Genomic DNA, 16,481 nt, shown 5'->3' with positions numbered 1-16,481 from the left:
GGCCCCAAAGCATCTTGCTTCCAGCTCCATGGGAAGCTAAGAAACAACTAGCTCTGCACAGTGCTCTAACACCCTACAGGGAACATCTCTTACAAAGGCCTGTGAAACGAAGTTTCTTTGCAGGCCTGACCTGGCAGAAGTAGAACAACTGCTCTGGGTGTGCTACATTGCCCTAGAGCTGCAAGGCACAAAGTGCTGCCTTCTTTCCTTAAGGGCAGATGGCCCCTAAAGCATCTTGCTTCCAGCTCCTTGGGAAGCTAAGAAACAACTCGCTCTGCACAGTTGTCTAAAAGCCTACAGGGAACATCTCTTACAAAGGCCTGTGAAACGAAGTTTCTTTGCAGGCCTGACCTGGCAGAAGTAGAACAACTGCTCTGGGTGTGCTACATTGCCCTAGAGCTGCAAGGCACAAAGTGCTGCCTTCTTTCCTTAAGGGCAGATGGCCCCTAAAGCATCTTGCTTCCAGCTCGTTGGGAAGCTAAGAAACAACTCGCTCTGCACAGTGCTCTAACAGCCTACCGGGAACATCTCTTACAAAGGCCTGTGAAACGCAGTTTCTTTGCGGGCCTGATCTGGCTGAAGTAGAACTTCTGCTCTGGGTGTGCTACATTGCCCTAGAGCTGCAAGGCACAAAGTGCTGCGTTCTTTCCATAGGGGCAGATGGGCCCCAAAGCATCTTGCTTCCAGCTCTCTGGGAAGCTAAGAAACTAGTCGCTCTGCACAGTGCTCTTACAGCCTACCGGGAACATCTCTTACAAAGGCCTGTGAAACGAAGTTTCTTTGCAGGTCTGATCTAGCTGAAGTAGAACTTCGGGTCTGGGTGTGCTACATTTCCCTAGAGCTGCAAGGCACAAAGTGCTGCCTTCTTTCCAAAGGGTGAGAGGGCCCCAAAGCATCTTGCTTCCAGCTCTTTGGGAAGCTCAGAAACAACTCGCTCTGCACAGTGCTCTAAGAGCCTACCGGGAACATCTCTTACAAAGGCCTGTGAAACGCAGTTTCTTTGCAGGCCTGACCTGGCAGAAGTAGAACAACTGACCTGGGTGTGCTGCATTGCCCTAGAGATGCAAGGCACAAAGTGCTGCCTTCTTTCCTTAAGGGCAGATGGCCCCTAAAGCCTCTTGCTTCCAGCTCCTTGGGAAGCTAAGAAACAACTCGCTCTGCACAGTGCTCTAACAGCCTACCGGGAACATCTCTTACAAAGGCCTGTGAAACGCAGTTTCTCTGCAGGCCTGATCTGGCTGAAGTACAACTTCTGCTCGGGGTGTGCTGCATTGCCCTAGAGCTGCAAGGCACAAAGTGCTGCGTTCTTTCCATAGGGGCAGATTGGCCCCAAAGCATCTTGCTTCCAGCTCTTTGGGAAGCTAAGAAACAAGTCGCTCTGCACAGTGCTCTAACAGCCTACCGGGAACATCTCTTACAAAGGCCTGTGAAACGAAGTTTCTTTGCAGGCCTGACCTGGCAGAAGTAGAACAACTGCTCTGGGTGTGCTACATTGCCCTAGAGCTGCAAGGCACAAAGTGCTGCCTTCTTTCCTTAAGGGCAGATGGCCCCTAAAGCATCTTGCTTCCATCTCCTTGGGAAGCTAAGAAACAACTCGCTCTGCACAGTGCTCTAACAGCCTACAGGGAACATCTCTTACAAAGGCCTGTGAAACGCAGTTTGTTTGCAGGTCTGATCTGGCTGAAGTAGAACTTCTGCTTTGGGTGTGCTACATTGCCCTAGAGCTGCAAGGCACAAAGTGCTGCCTTCTTTCCAAAGGGTGAGAAGGGCCCCAAAGCATCTTGCTTCCAGCTCTTTGGGAAGCTAGGAAACAACTCGCTCTGCACAGTGCTCTAACAGCCTACCGGGAACATCTCTTACAAAGGCCTGTGAAACGCAGTTTCTTTGCAGGCCTGATCTGGCTGAAGTAGAACTTCTGCTCTGGGTGTGCTACATTGCCCTAGAGCTGCAAGGCACAAAGTGCTGACTTCTTTCAAAAGGGTGAGAAGGGCCCCAAAGCATCTTGCTTCCGGCTGTTTGGTAAGCTAAGAAACAACTCGCTCTGCACAGTGCTCTAACAGCCTACCGGGAACATCTCTTACAAAGGCCTGTGAAACGCAGTTTCTTTGCAGGCCTGATCTGGCTGAAGTAGAACTTCTGCTCTGGGTGTGCTACATTGCCCTAGAGCTGCAAGGCACAAAGTGCTGCGTTCTTTCCATCGGGGCAGATGGGCCCCAAAGCATCTTTTTTTGTTGTTGTTGTTTATTAATCTTATGATGGATTACAAGCTTGTGAAATTTCAGTTGTACATTTTTGTTAGTCATGTTGTGGGAACACCACTTCCCACTCCGTGCCCTCCCCCACCCCCCCTTTTCCCTGGTAACCACCGATCAGATCTCCTTCTCAATATACTAATTTCCACCTATGAGTGGAGTCATATAGAGTTCGTCTTTCTCTGACTGACTTATTTCGCTTAACATAATGCCCTCGAGGTCCATCCACATTGTTGTGAATGGGCCAATGTCGTCTTTTTTTATGGCTGAGTAGTATTCCGTTGTGTATATATACCACATCTTCTTTATCCAATCATCAGTTTCTGGGCATGTAGGCTGGTTCCACGTCTTGGCTGTTGTAAATAATGCTGCGATGAACATAGGGGTGCAACGGACTCTTGAGATATCTGATATCAGGTTCTTAGGATAGATACCCAGTAATGGCATGGCTGGGTCATAGGGTATTTCTATTTTTAACTTTTTGAGAAATCTCCATACTGTTTTCCATAGTGGCTGTACCAGTTTGCATTCCCACCAACAGTGTATGAGGGTTCCTCTTTCTCCACAACCTCTCCAACATTCGTCGTTCTTGGTTTTGGATGTTTTTGCCAATCTAACGGGGGTAAGGTGATATCTTAGTGTAGTTTTGATTTGCATTTCCCTGATGATTAGCGATGATGAACATCTTTTCATGTGTCTATTGGCCATATTCATATCTTCTTTGGAGAAATGTCTGTTCATGTCCTCTGCCCATTTTTTGATCGGGTTGTTTGTTTTTTTGTTGTTAAGCAGTGTGAGTTCTTTGTACCTATTCTCCTCAAACTGTTCCAGAAAATTGAGAAAGATGGAGAACTCCCTAACACATTCTATGAAGCCAACATCACTCTGATCCCCAAACCTGACAAGGACAACACAAAGAAGGAGAACTACAGGCCGATATCACTGATGAACATAGATGCAAAAGTCCTCAACAAAATTTTGGCAAACCGATTACAGCAATACATCCAAAAGATTATACACCATGATCAAGTGGGATTTATACCAGGGACACAGGGATGGTTCAACACCCGCGAGTCAATCAATGTGATACACTACATCAACAAAATGAAAAACAAAAACCACATGATCATCTCAATAGACGCAGAGAAAGCATTCGACAAGATCCAACACCCATTTATGATAAAAACCCTCAGTAAAATGGGTATAGAAGGAAAGTACCTCAACATAATAAAGGCCGTATATGATAGACCCACAGCCAACATCATACTCAATGGACAAAAGCTGAAAGCCATCCCTCTGAGGACAGGAACAAGACAAGGGTGCCCACTTTCACCACTCCTATTCAACATAGTACTGGAGGTGCTGGCCAGAGCAATTCGGCAGGAAAAAAAATAAAAGGAATCCAAATAGGTAACGAAGAAGTAAAACTCGCGTTGTTTGCAGACGACATGATCTTATACATAGAAAACCCCAAAGAATCCACAGAAAAACTATTAGAAATAATCAACAACTACAGCAAAGTAGCAGGGTATAAAATTAACGGGCCCCAAAGCATCTTGCTTCCAGCTCTCTGGGAAGCTAAGAAACAACTCGCTCTGCACAGTGCTCTAACAGCCTACCGGGAACATCTCTTACAAAGGCCTGTGAAACGCAGTTTCTTTGCAGGCCTGATCTGGCTGAAGTAGAACTTCTGCTCGGGGTGTGCTGCATTGCCCTAGAGCTGAAAGGCACAAAGTGCTGCCTTCTTTACTTAACGGCAGATGGCCCCCAAAGCATCTTGCTTCCAGGTCTTTGGGAAGCTAAGAAAGAAATCGCTCTGCACAGTGCTCTAACAGCCTACAGGGAACATCTCTTACAAAGGCCTGTGAAACGCAGTTTCTTTGCAGGCCTGATCTGGCTGAAGAAGAACTTCTGCTCTGGGTGTGCTAAATTGCCATAGAGCTGTAAGGCACAAACTGCTGCCTTCTTTCCAAAGGGTGAGAAGGGCCCCAAAGCATCTTGCTTCCAGCTCTTTGGGAAGCTAAGAAACAACTCGCTCTGCACAGTGCTCTAACAGCCTACCGGGAACATCTCTTACAAAGGCCTGTGAAACGCAGTTTCTTTGCAGGCCTGATCTGGCTGAAGTAGAACTTCGGCTCTGGGTGTGCTACATTGCCCTAGAGCTGCAAGGCACAAAGTGCTGCCTTCTTCCCAAAGGGTGAGAAGGGCCCCAAAGCATCTTGCTTCCAGCTCCATGGGAAGCTAAGAAACAACTAGCTCTGCACAGTGCTCTAACACCCTACAGGGAACATCTCTTACAAAGGCCTGTGAAACGAAGTTTCTTTGCAGGCCTGACCTGGCAGAAGTAGAACAACTGCTCTGGGTGTGCTACATTGCCCTAGAGCTGCAAGGCACAAAGTGCTGCCTTCTTTCCTTAAGGGCAGATGGCCCCTAAAGCATCTTGCTTCCAGCTCCTTGGGAAGCTAAGAAACAACTCGCTCAGCACAGTTGTCTAAAAGCCTACAGGGAACATCTCTTACAAAGGCCTGTGAAACGAAGTTTCTTTGCAGGCCTGACCTGGCAGAAGTAGAACAACTGCTCTGGGTGTGCTACATTGCCCTAGAGCTGCAAGGCACAAAGTGCTGCCTTCTTTCCTTAAGGGCAGATGGCCCCTAAAGCATCTTGCTTCCAGCTCTTTGGGAAGCTAAGAAACAACTCGCTCTGCACAGTGCTCTAACAGCCTACCGGGAACATCTCTTACAAAGGCCTGTGAAACGCAGTTTCTTTGCGGGCCTGATCTGGCTGAAGTAGAACTTCTGCTCTGGGTGTGCTACATTGCCCTAGAGCTGCAAGGCACAAAGTGCTGCATTCTTTCCATAGGGGCAGATGGGCCCCAAAGCATCTTTTTTTTTTTTGTTTTGTTTATTAATGTTATGATGGATTACAAGCTTGTGAAATTTCAGTTGTACATTTTTGTTAGTCATGTTGTGGGAACACCACTTCCCACTCCGTGCCCTCCCCCCACCCCCCCTTTTCCCTGGTAACCACCGATCAGATCTCCTTCTCAATATACTAATTTCCATTATGAGTGGAGTCATATAGAGTCTGTCTTTCTCTGACTGACTTATTTCGCTTAACATAATGCCCTCGAGGTCCATCCACATTGTTGTGAAGGGGCCAATGTCGTCTTTTTTATGGCTGAGTAGTATTCCATTGTGTATATATACCACATCTTCTTTATCCAATCATCAGTTTCTGGGCATGTAGGCTGGTTCCACGTCTTGGCTATTGTAAATAATGCTGCGATGAACATAGGGGTGCAACGGACTCTTGAGATATCTGATATCAGGTTCTTAGGATAGATACCCAGTAATGGGATGGCTGGGTCATAGGGTATTTCTATTTTTAACTTTTTGTGAAATCTCCATACTGTTTTCCATAGTGGCTGTACCAGTTTTCATTCCCACCAACAGTGTATGAGGGTTCCTCTTTCTGCACAACCTCTCCAACATTTGTCGTTCTTGGTTTTGGATGTTTTTGCCAATCTAACGGGGGTAAGGTGATATCTTAGTGTAGTTTTGATTTGCATTTCCCTGATGATTAGCGATGATGAACATCTTTTCATGTGTCTATTGGCCATATTCATATCTTCTTTGGAGAAATGTCTGTTCATGTCCTCTGCCCATTTTTTGATCGGGTTGTTTGTTTTTTTGTTGTTAAGCAGTGTGAGTTCTTTGTACCTATTCTCCTCAAACTGTTCCAGAAAATTGAGAAAGATGGAGAACTCCCTAACACATTCTATGAAGCCAACATCACTCTGATCCCCAAACCTGACAAGGACAACACAAAGAAGGAGAACTACAGGCCGATATCACTGATGAACATAGATGCAAAAATCCTCAGCAAAATTTTGGCAAACCGATTACAGCAATACATCAAAAAGATTATACACCATGATCAAGTGGGATTTATACCAGGGACACAGGGATGGTTCAACACCCGCAAGTCAATCAACGTGATACACTACATCAACAAAATGAAAAACAAAAACCACATGATCATCTCAATAGACGCAGAGAAAGCATTCGACAAGATCCAACACCCATTTATGATAACAACCCTCAGTAAAATGGGTATAGAAGGAAAGTACCTCAACATAATAAAGGCCATATATGATAGACCCACAGCCAACATCATACTCAATGGACAAAAGCTGAAAGCCATCCCTCTGAGGACAGGAACAAGACAAGGGTGCCCACTTTCACCACTCCTATTCAACATAGTACTGGAGGTGCTGGCCAGAGCAATTCGGCAGGAAAAAAAAATAAAAGGAATCCAAATAGGTAACGAAGAAGTAAAACTCGCGTTGCTTGCAGACGACATGATCTTATACATAGAAAACCCCAAAGAATCCACAGAAAAACTATTAGAAATAATCAACAACTACAGCAAAGTAGCAGGGTATAAAATTAACGGGCCCCAAAGCATCTTGCTTCCAGCTCTCTGGGAAGCTAAGAAACAACTCGCTCTGCACAGTTCTCTAACAGCCTACAGGGAACATCTCTTACAAAGGCCTGTGAAACGCAGTTTGTTTGCAGGTCTGATCTGGCTGAAGTAGAACTTCTGCTTTGGGTGTGCTACATTGCCCTAGAGCTGCAAGGCACAAAGTGCTGCCTTCTTTCCAAAGGGTGAGAAGGGCCCCAAAGCATCTTGCTTCCAGCTCTTTGGGAAGCTTGGAAACAACTCGCTCTGCACAGTGCTCTAACAGCCTACCGGGAACATCTCTTACAAAGGCCTGTGAAACGCAGTTTCTTTGCAGGCCTGATCTGGCTGAAGTAGAACTTCTGCTCTGGGTGTGCTACATTGCCCTAGAGCTGCAAGGCACAAAGTGCTGCGTTCTTTCCATAGGGGCAGATTTGCCCCAAAGCATCTTTTTTTGTTGTTGTTGTTTATTAATCTTATGATGGATTACAAGCTTGTGAAATTTCAGTTGTACATTTTTGTTAGTCATGTTGTGGGAACACCACTTCCCCCTCCGTGCCCTCCCCCACCCCCCCTTTTCCCTGGTAACCACCGATCAGATCTCCTTCTCAATATACTAATTTCCACCTATGAGTGGAGTCATATAGAGTTCGTCTTTCTCTGACTGACTTATTTCGCTTAACATAATGCCCTCGAGGTCCATCCACATTGTTGTGAAGGGGCCAATGTCGTCTTTTTTTATGGCTGAGTAGTATTCCGTTGTGTATATATACCACATCTTCTTTATCCAATCATCAGTTTCTGGGCATGTAGGCTGGTTCCACGTCTTGGCTATTGTAGATAATGCTGCGATGAACATAGGGGTGCAACGGACTCTTGAGATATCTGATATCAGGTTCTTAGGATAGATACCCAGTAATGGGATGGCTGGGTCATAGGGTATTTCTATTTTTAACTTTTTGAGAAATCTCCATACTGTTTTCCATAGTGGCTGTACCAGTTTGCATTCCCACCAACAGTGTATGAGCGTTCCTCTTTCTCCACAACCTCTCCAACATTTGTCGTTCTTGGTTTTGGATGTTTTTGCCAATCTAACGGGGGTAAGGTGATATCTTAGTGTAGTTTTGATTTGCATTTCCCTGATGATTAGCGATGATGAACATCTTTTCATGTGTCTATTGGCCATATTCATATCTTCTTTTGAGAAATGTCTGTTCATGTCCTCTGCCCAGTTTTTGATCGGGTTGTTTGTTTTTTTGTTGTTAAGCAGTGTGAGTTCTTTGTACCTATTCTCCTCAAACTGTTCCAGAAAATTGAGAAAGATGGAGAACTCCCTAACACATTCTATGAAGCCAACATCACTCTGATCCCCAAACCTGACAAGGACAACACAAAGAAGGAGAACTACAGGCCGATATCACTGATGAACATAGATGCAAAAATCCTCAACAAAATTTTGGCAAGCCGATTACAGCAATGCATCAAAAAGATTATACACCATGATCAAGTGGGATTTATACCAGGGACACAGGGATGGTTCAACACCCGCAAGTCAATCAACGTGATACACTACATCAACAAAATGAAAAACAAAAACCACATGATCATCTCAATAGACGCAGAGAAAGCATTCGACAAGATCCAACACCCATTTATGATAACAACCCTCAGTAAAATGGGTATAGAAGGAAAGTACCTCAACATAATAAAGGCCATATATGATAGACCCACAGCCAACAGCATACTCAATGGACAAAAGCTGAAAGCCATCCCTCTGAGGACAGGAACAAGACAAGGGTGCCCACTTTCACCACTCCTATTCAACATAGTACTGGAGGTGCTGGCCAGAGCAATTCGGCAGGAAAAAAAAATAAAAGGAATCCAAATAGGTAACGAAGAAGTAAAACTCGCGTTGTTTGCAGACGACATGATCTTATACATAGAAAACCCCAAAGAATCCACAGAAAAACTATTAGAAATAATCAACAACTACAGCAAAGTAGCAGGGTATAAAATTAACGGGCACCAAAGCATCTTGCTTCCAGCTCCTTGGGAAGCTAAGAAACAACTCGCTCTGCACAGTGCTCTAACAGCCTACCGGGAAGATCTCTTACAAAGGCCTGTGAAACGAAGTTTCTTTGCAGGTCTGATCTAGCTGAAGTAGAACTTCGGCTCTGGGTGTGCTACATTGCCCTAGAGCTGCAAGGCACAAAGTGCTGCCTTCTTCCCAAAGGGTGAGAAGGGCCCCAAAGCATCTTGCTTCCAGCTCCTTGGGAAGCTAAGAAACAACTAGCTCTGCACAGTGCTCTAACACCCTACAGGGAACATCTCTTACAAAGGCCTGTGAAACGAAGTTTCTTTGCAGGCCTGACCTGGCAGAAGTAGAACAACTGCTCTGGGTGTGCTACATTGCCCTAGAGCTGCAAGGCACAAAGTGCTGCCTTCTTTCCTTAAGGGCAGATGGCCCCTAAAGCATCTTGCTTCCAGCTCCTTGGGAAGCTAAGAAACAACTCGCTCTGCACAGTTCTCTAAAAGCCTACAGGGAACATCTCTTACAAAGGCCTGTGAAACGAAGTTTCTTTGCAGGCCTGACCTGGCAGAAGTAGAACAACTGCTCTGGGTGTGCTACATTGCCCTAGAGCTGCAAGGCACAAAGTGCTGCCTTCTTTCCTTAAGGGCAGATGGCCCCTAAAGCATCTTGCTTCCAGCTCCTTGGGAAGCTAAGAAACAACTCGCTCTGCACAGTTCTCTAACAGCCTACAGGGAACATCTCTTACAAAGGACTGTGAAACGCAGTTTCTTTGCAGGTCTGATCTGGCTGAAGTAGAACTTCGGCTCTGGGTGTGCTACATTGCCCTAGAGCTGCAAGGCACAAAGTGCTGCCTTCTTTCCAAAGGGTGAGAGGGCCCCAAAGCATCTTGCTTCCAGCTCTTTGGGAAGCTCAGAAACAACTCGCTCTGCACAGTGCTCTAACAGCCTACCGGGAACATCTCTTACAAAGGCCTGTGAAACGCAGTTTCTTTGCAGGGCTGACCTCGGAGAAGTAGAACATCTGCTCTGGGTGTGCTACATTGCCCTAGAGATGCAAGGCACAAAGTGCTGCCTTCTTTCCTTAAGGGCAGATGGCCCCTAAAGCATCGTGCTTCCAGCCCGTTGGGAAGCTAAGAAACAACTCGCTCAGCACAGTGCTCTAACAGCCTACAGGGAACATCTCTTACAAAGGCCTGTGAAACGCAGTTTCTTTGCAGGTCTGATCTGGCTGAAGTAGAACTTCTGCTTTGGGTGTGCTACATTGCTCTAGAGCTGCAAGGCACAAAGTGCTGCCTTCTTTCCAAAGGGTGAGAAGGGCCCCAAAGCATCTTGCTTCCATCTCCTTGGGAAGCTACGAAACAAGTCGCTCTGCACAGTGCTCTAACAGCCTACTGGGAACATCTCTTACAAAGGCCTGTGAAACGAAGTTTCTTTGCAGGCCTGACCTGGCAGAAGTAGAACAACTGCTCTGGGTGTGCTACATTGCCCTAGAGCTGCAAGGCACAAAGTGCTGCCTTCTTTCCTTAAGGGCAGATGGCCCCTAAAGCATCTTGCTTCCATCTCCTTGGGAAGCTACGAAACAAGTCGCTCTGCACAGTGCTCTAACAGCCTACCGGGAACATCTCTTACAAAGGCCTGTGAAACGCAGTTTCTTTGCAGGCCTGATCTGGCTGAAGTAGAACTTCTGCTCTGGGTGTGCTACATTGCCCTAGAGCTGCAAGGCACAAAGTGCTGACTTCTTTCCAAAGGGTGAGAAGGGCCCCAAAGCATCTTGCTTCCGGCTGTTTGGTAAGCTAAGAAACAACTCGCTCTGCACAGTGCTCTAACAGCCTACCGGGAACATCTCTTACAAAGGCCTGTGAAACGCAGTTTCTTTGCAGGCCTGATCTGGCTGAAGTAGAACTTCTGCTCTGGGTGTGCTACATTGCCCTAGAGCTGCAAGGCACAAAGTGCTGCGTTCTTTCCATAGGGGCAGATGGGCCCCAAAGCATCTTTTTTTTTTTTGTTTTGTTTATTAATCTTATGATGGATTACAAGCTTGTGAAATTTCAGTTGTACATTTTTGTTGGTCATGTTGTGGGAACACCACTTCCCCCTCCGTGCCCTCCCCCACCCCCCCTTTTCCCTGGTAACCACCGATCAGATCTCCTTCTCAATATACTAATTTCCACCTATGAGTGGAGTCATATAGAGTTCGTCTTTCTCTGACTGACTTATTTCGCTTAACATAATGCCCTCGAGGTCCATCCACATTGTTGTGAATGGGCCAATGTCGTCTTTTTTTATGGCTGAGTAGTATTCCGTTGTGTATATATACCACATCTTCTTTATCCAATCATCAGTTTCTGGGCATGTAGGCTGGTTCCACGTCTTGGCTATTGTAAATAATGCTGCGATGAACATAGGGGTGCAACGGACTCTTGAGATATCTGATATCAGGTTCTTAGGATAGATACCCAGTAATGGGATGGCTGGGTCATAGGGTATTTCTATTTTTAACTTTTTGAGAAATCTCCATACTGTTTTCCATAGTGGCTGTACCAGTTTGCATTCCCACCAACAGTGTATGAGGGTTCCTCTTTCTCCACAACCTCTCCAACATTCGTCGTTCTTGGTTTTGGATGTTTTTCCAATCTAACGGGGGTAAGGTGATATCTTAGTGTAGTTTTGATTTGCATTTCCCTGATGATTAGCGATGATGAACATCTTTTCATGTGTCTATTGGCCATATTCATATCTTCTTTGGAGAAATGTCTGTTCATGTCCTCTGCCCATTTTTTGATCGGGTTGTTTGTTTTTTTGTTGTTAAGCAGTGTGAGTTCTTTGTACCTATTCTCCTCAAACTGTTCCAGAAAATTGAGAAAGATGGAGAACTCCCTAACACATTCTATGAAGCCAACATCACTCTGATCCCCCAACCTGACAAGGACAACACAAAGAAGGAGAACTACAGGCCGATATCACTGATGAACATAGATGCAAAAATCCTCAACCAAATTTTGGCAAACCGATTACAGCAATACATCAAAAAGATTATACACCATGATCAAGTGGGATTTATACCAGGGACACAGGGATGGTTCAACACCCGCAAGTCAATCAACGTGATACACTACATCAACAAAATGAAAAACAAAAACCACATGATCATCTCAATAGACGCAGAGAAAGCATTCGACAAGATCCAACACCCATTTATGATAAAAACCCTCAGTAAAATGGGTATAGAAGGAAAGTACCTCAACATAATAAAGGCCATATATGATAGACCCACAGCCAACATCATACTCAATGGACAAAAGCTGAAAGCCATCCCTCTGAGGACAGGAACAAGACAAGGGTGCCCACTTTCACCACTCCTATTCAACATAGTACTGGAGGTGCTGGCCAGAGCAATTCGGCAGGAAAAAAAAATGAAAGGAATCCAAATAGGTAACGAAGAAGTAAAACTCGCGTTGTTTGCAGACGACATGATCTTATACATAGAAAACCCCAAAGAATCCACAGAAAAACTATTAGAAATTATCAACAACTACAGCAAAGTATCAGGGTATAAAATTAACGGGCCCCAAAGCATCTTGCTTCCAGCTCTCTGGGAAGCTAAGAAACAACTCGCTCTGCACAGTGCTCTAACAGCCTACCGGGAACATCTCTTACAAAGGCCTGTGAAACGCAGTTTCTTTGCAGGCCTGCTCTGGCTGAAGTAGAACTTCTGCTCGGGGTGTGCTGCATTGCCCTAGAGCTGAAAGGCACAAAGTGCTGCCTTCTTTACTTAACGGCAGATGGCCCCCAAAGCATCTGGCTTCCAGGTCTTTGGGAAGCTAAGAAAGAACTCGCTCTGCACAGTGCTCTAACAGCCTACAGGGAACATCTCTTACAAAGGCCTGTGAAACGCAGTTTCTTTGCAGGCCTGATCTGGCTGAAGAAGAACTTCTGCTCTGGGTGTGCTACTTTGCCCTAGAGCTGTAAGGCACAATGTGCTGCCTTCTTTCCAAAGGGTGAGAAGGGCCCCAAAGCATCTTGCTTCCAGCTCTTTGGGAAACTAAGAAACAACTCGCTCTGCACAGTGCTCTAACAGCCTACCGGGAACATCTCTTACAAAGGCCTGGGAAACGCAGTTTCTTTGCAGGCCTGATCTGGCTGAAGTAGAACTTCTGCTCTGGGTGTGCTACTTTGCCCTAGAGCTGCAAGGCACAAAGTGCTGCCTTCTTTCCTTAAGGGCAGATGGCCCCTAAAGCATCTTGCTTCCACCTCGTTGGGAAGCTAAGAAACAACTCGCTCTGCACAGTGCTCTAACAGCCTACCGGGAACATCTCTTACAAAGGCCTGTGAAACGCAGTTTCTTTGCGGGCCTGATCTGGCTGAAGTAGAACTTCTGCTCTGGGTGTGCTACATTGCCCTAGAGCTGCAAGGCACAAAGTGCTGCGTTATTTCCATGGGGCAGATGGGCCCCAAAGCATCTTTTTTTTTTTGTTTGTTTATTAATGTTATGATGGATTACAAGCTTGTGAAATTTCAGTTGTACATTTTTGTTAGTCATGTTGTGGGAACACCACTTCCCCCTCCGTGCCCTCCCCCACCCCCCCTTTTCCCTGGTAACCACCGATCAGATCTCCTTCTCAATATACTAATTTCCACCTATGAGTGGAGTCATATAGAGTTCGTCTTTCTCTGACTGACTTATTTCGCTTAACATAATGCCCTCGAGGTCCATCCACATTGTTGTGAATGGGCCAATGTCGTCTTTTTTTATGGCTGAGTAGTATTCCGTTGTGTATATATACCACATCTTCTTTATCCAATCATCAGTTTCTGGGCATGTAGGCTGGTTCCACGTCTTGGCTATTGTAAATAATGCTGCGATGAACATAGGGGTGCAACGGACTCTTGAGATATCTGATATCAGGTTCTTAGGATAGATACCCAGTAATGGGATGGCTGGGTCATAGGGTATTTCTATTTTTAACTTTTTGAGAAATCTCCATACTGTTTTCCATAGTGGCTGTACCAGTTTGCATTCCCACCAACAGTGTATGAGGGTTCCTCTTTCTCCACAACCTCTCCAACATTCGTCGTTCTTGGTTTTGGATGTTTTTCCAATCTAACGGGGGTAAGGTGATATCTTAGTGTAGTTTTGATTTGCATTTCCCTGATGATTAGCGATGATGAACATCTTTTCATGTGTCTATTGGCCATATTCATATCTTCTTTGGAGAAATGTCTGTTCATGTCCTCTGCCCATTTTTTGATCGGGTTGTTTGTTTTTTTGTTGTTAAGCAGTGTGAGTTCTTTGTACCTATTCTCCTCAAACTGTTCCAGAAAATTGAGAAAGATGGAGAACTCCCTAACACATTCTATGAAGCCAACATCACTCTGATCCCCCAACCTGACAAGGACAACACAAAGAAGGAGAACTACAGGCCGATATCACTGATGAACATAGATGCAAAAATCCTCAACCAAATTTTGGCAAACCGATTACAGCAATACATCAAAAAGATTATACACCATGATCAAGTGGGATTTATACCAGGGACACAGGGATGGTTCAACACCCGCAAGTCAATCAACGTGATACACTACATCAACAAAATGAAAAACAAAAACCACATGATCATCTCAATAGACGCAGAGAAAGCATTCGACAAGATCCAACACCCATTTATGATAAAAACCCTCAGTAAAATGGGTATAGAAGGAAAGTACCTCAACATAATAAAGGCCATATATGATAGACCCACAGCCAACATCATACTCAATGGACAAAAGCTGAAAGCTATCCCTCTGAGGACTGGAACAAGACAAGGGTGCCCACTTTCACCACTCCTATTCAACATAGTACTGGAGGTGCTGGCCAGAGCAATTCGGCAGGAAAAAAAAATGAAAGGAATCCAAATAGGTAACGAAGAAGTAAAACTCGCGTTGTTTGCAGACGACATGATCTTATACATAGAAAACCCCAAAGAATCCACAGAAAAACTATTAGAAATTATCAACAACTACAGCAAAGTAGCAGGGTATAAAATTAACGGGCCCCAAAGCATCTTGCTTCCAGCTCTCTGGGAAGCTAAGAAACAACTCGCTCTGCACAGTGCTCTAACAGCCTACCGGGAACATCTCTTACAAAGGCCTGTGAAACGCAGTTTCTTTGCAGGCCTGATCTGGCTGAAGTAGAACTTCTGCTCGGGGTGTGCTGCATTGCCCTAGAGCTGAAAGGCACAAAGTGCTGCCTTCTTTACTTAACGGCAGATGGCCCCCAAAGCATCTGGCTTCCAGGTCTTTGGGAAGCTAAGAAAGAACTCGCTCTGCACAGTGCTCTAACAGCCTACAGGGAACATCTCTTACAAAGGCCTGTGAAACGCAGTTTCTTTGCGGGCCTGATCTGGCTGAAGTAGAACTTCTGCTCTGGGTGTGCTACATTGCCCTAGAGCTGCAAGGCACAAAGTGCTGCGTTATTTCCATAGGGGCAGATGGGCCCCAAAGCATCTTTTTTTTTTTGTTTGTTTATTAATGTTATGATGGATTACAAGCTTGTGAAATTTCAGTTGTACATTTTTGTTAGTCATGTTGTGGGAACACCACTTCCCCCTCCGTGCCCTCCCCCACCCCCCCTTTTCCCTGGTAACCACCGATCAGATCTCCTTCTCAATATACTAATTTCCACCTATGAGTGGAGTCATATAGAGTTCGTCTTTCTCTGACTGACTTATTTCGCTTAACATAATGCCCTCGAGGTCCATCCACATTGTTGTGAATGGGCCAATGTCGTCTTTTTTTATGGCTGAGTAGTATTCCGTTGTGTATATATACCACATCTTCTTTATCCAATCATCAGTTTCTGGGCATGTAGGCTGGTTCCACGTCTTGGCTATTGTAAATAATGCTGCGATGAACATAGGGGTGCAACGGACTCTTGAGATATCTGATATCAGGTTCTTAGGATAGATACCCAGTAATGGGATGGCTGGGTCATAGGGTATTTCTATTTTTAACTTTTTGAGAAATCTCCATACTGTTTTCCATAGTGGCTGTACCAGTTTGCATTCCCACCAACAGTGTATGAGGGTTCCTCTTTCTCCACAACCTCTCCAACATTTGTCGTTCTTGGTTTTGGATGTTTTTGCCAATCTAACGGGGGTAAGGTGATATCTTAGTGTAGTTTTGATTTGCATTTCCCTGATGATTAGCGATGATGAACATCTTTTCATGTGTCTATTGGCCATATTCATATCTTCTTTGGAGAAATGTCTGTTCATGTCCTCTGCCCATTTTTGGATCGGGTTGTTTGTTTTTTTGTTGTTAAGCAGTGTGAGTTCTTTGTACCTATTCTCCTCAAACTGTTCCAGAAAATTGAGAAAGATGGAGAACTCCCTAACACATTCTATGAAGCCAACATCACTCTGATCCCCAAACCTGACAAGGACAACACAAAGAAGGAGAACTACAGGCCGATATCACTGATGAACATAGATGCAAAAATCCTCAACCAAATTTTGGCAAACCGATTACAGCAATACATCAAAAAGATTATACACCATGATCAAGTGGGATTTATACCAGGGACACAGGGATGGTTCAACACCCGCAAGTCAATCAACGTGATACACTACATCAACAAAATGAAAAACAAAAACCACATGATCATCTCAATAGACGCAGAGAAAGCATTCGACAAGATCCAACACCCATTTATGATAACAACCCTCAGTAAAATGGGTATAGAAGGAAAGTACCTCA

This window comes from Equus asinus, chromosome 1 (assembly GCF_041296235.1).
Source record: "Equus asinus isolate D_3611 breed Donkey chromosome 1, EquAss-T2T_v2, whole genome shotgun sequence".
Taxonomy (NCBI): Eukaryota; Metazoa; Chordata; class Mammalia; order Perissodactyla; family Equidae; genus Equus; species Equus asinus.
This window is presented reverse-complemented; position numbering follows the sequence as displayed.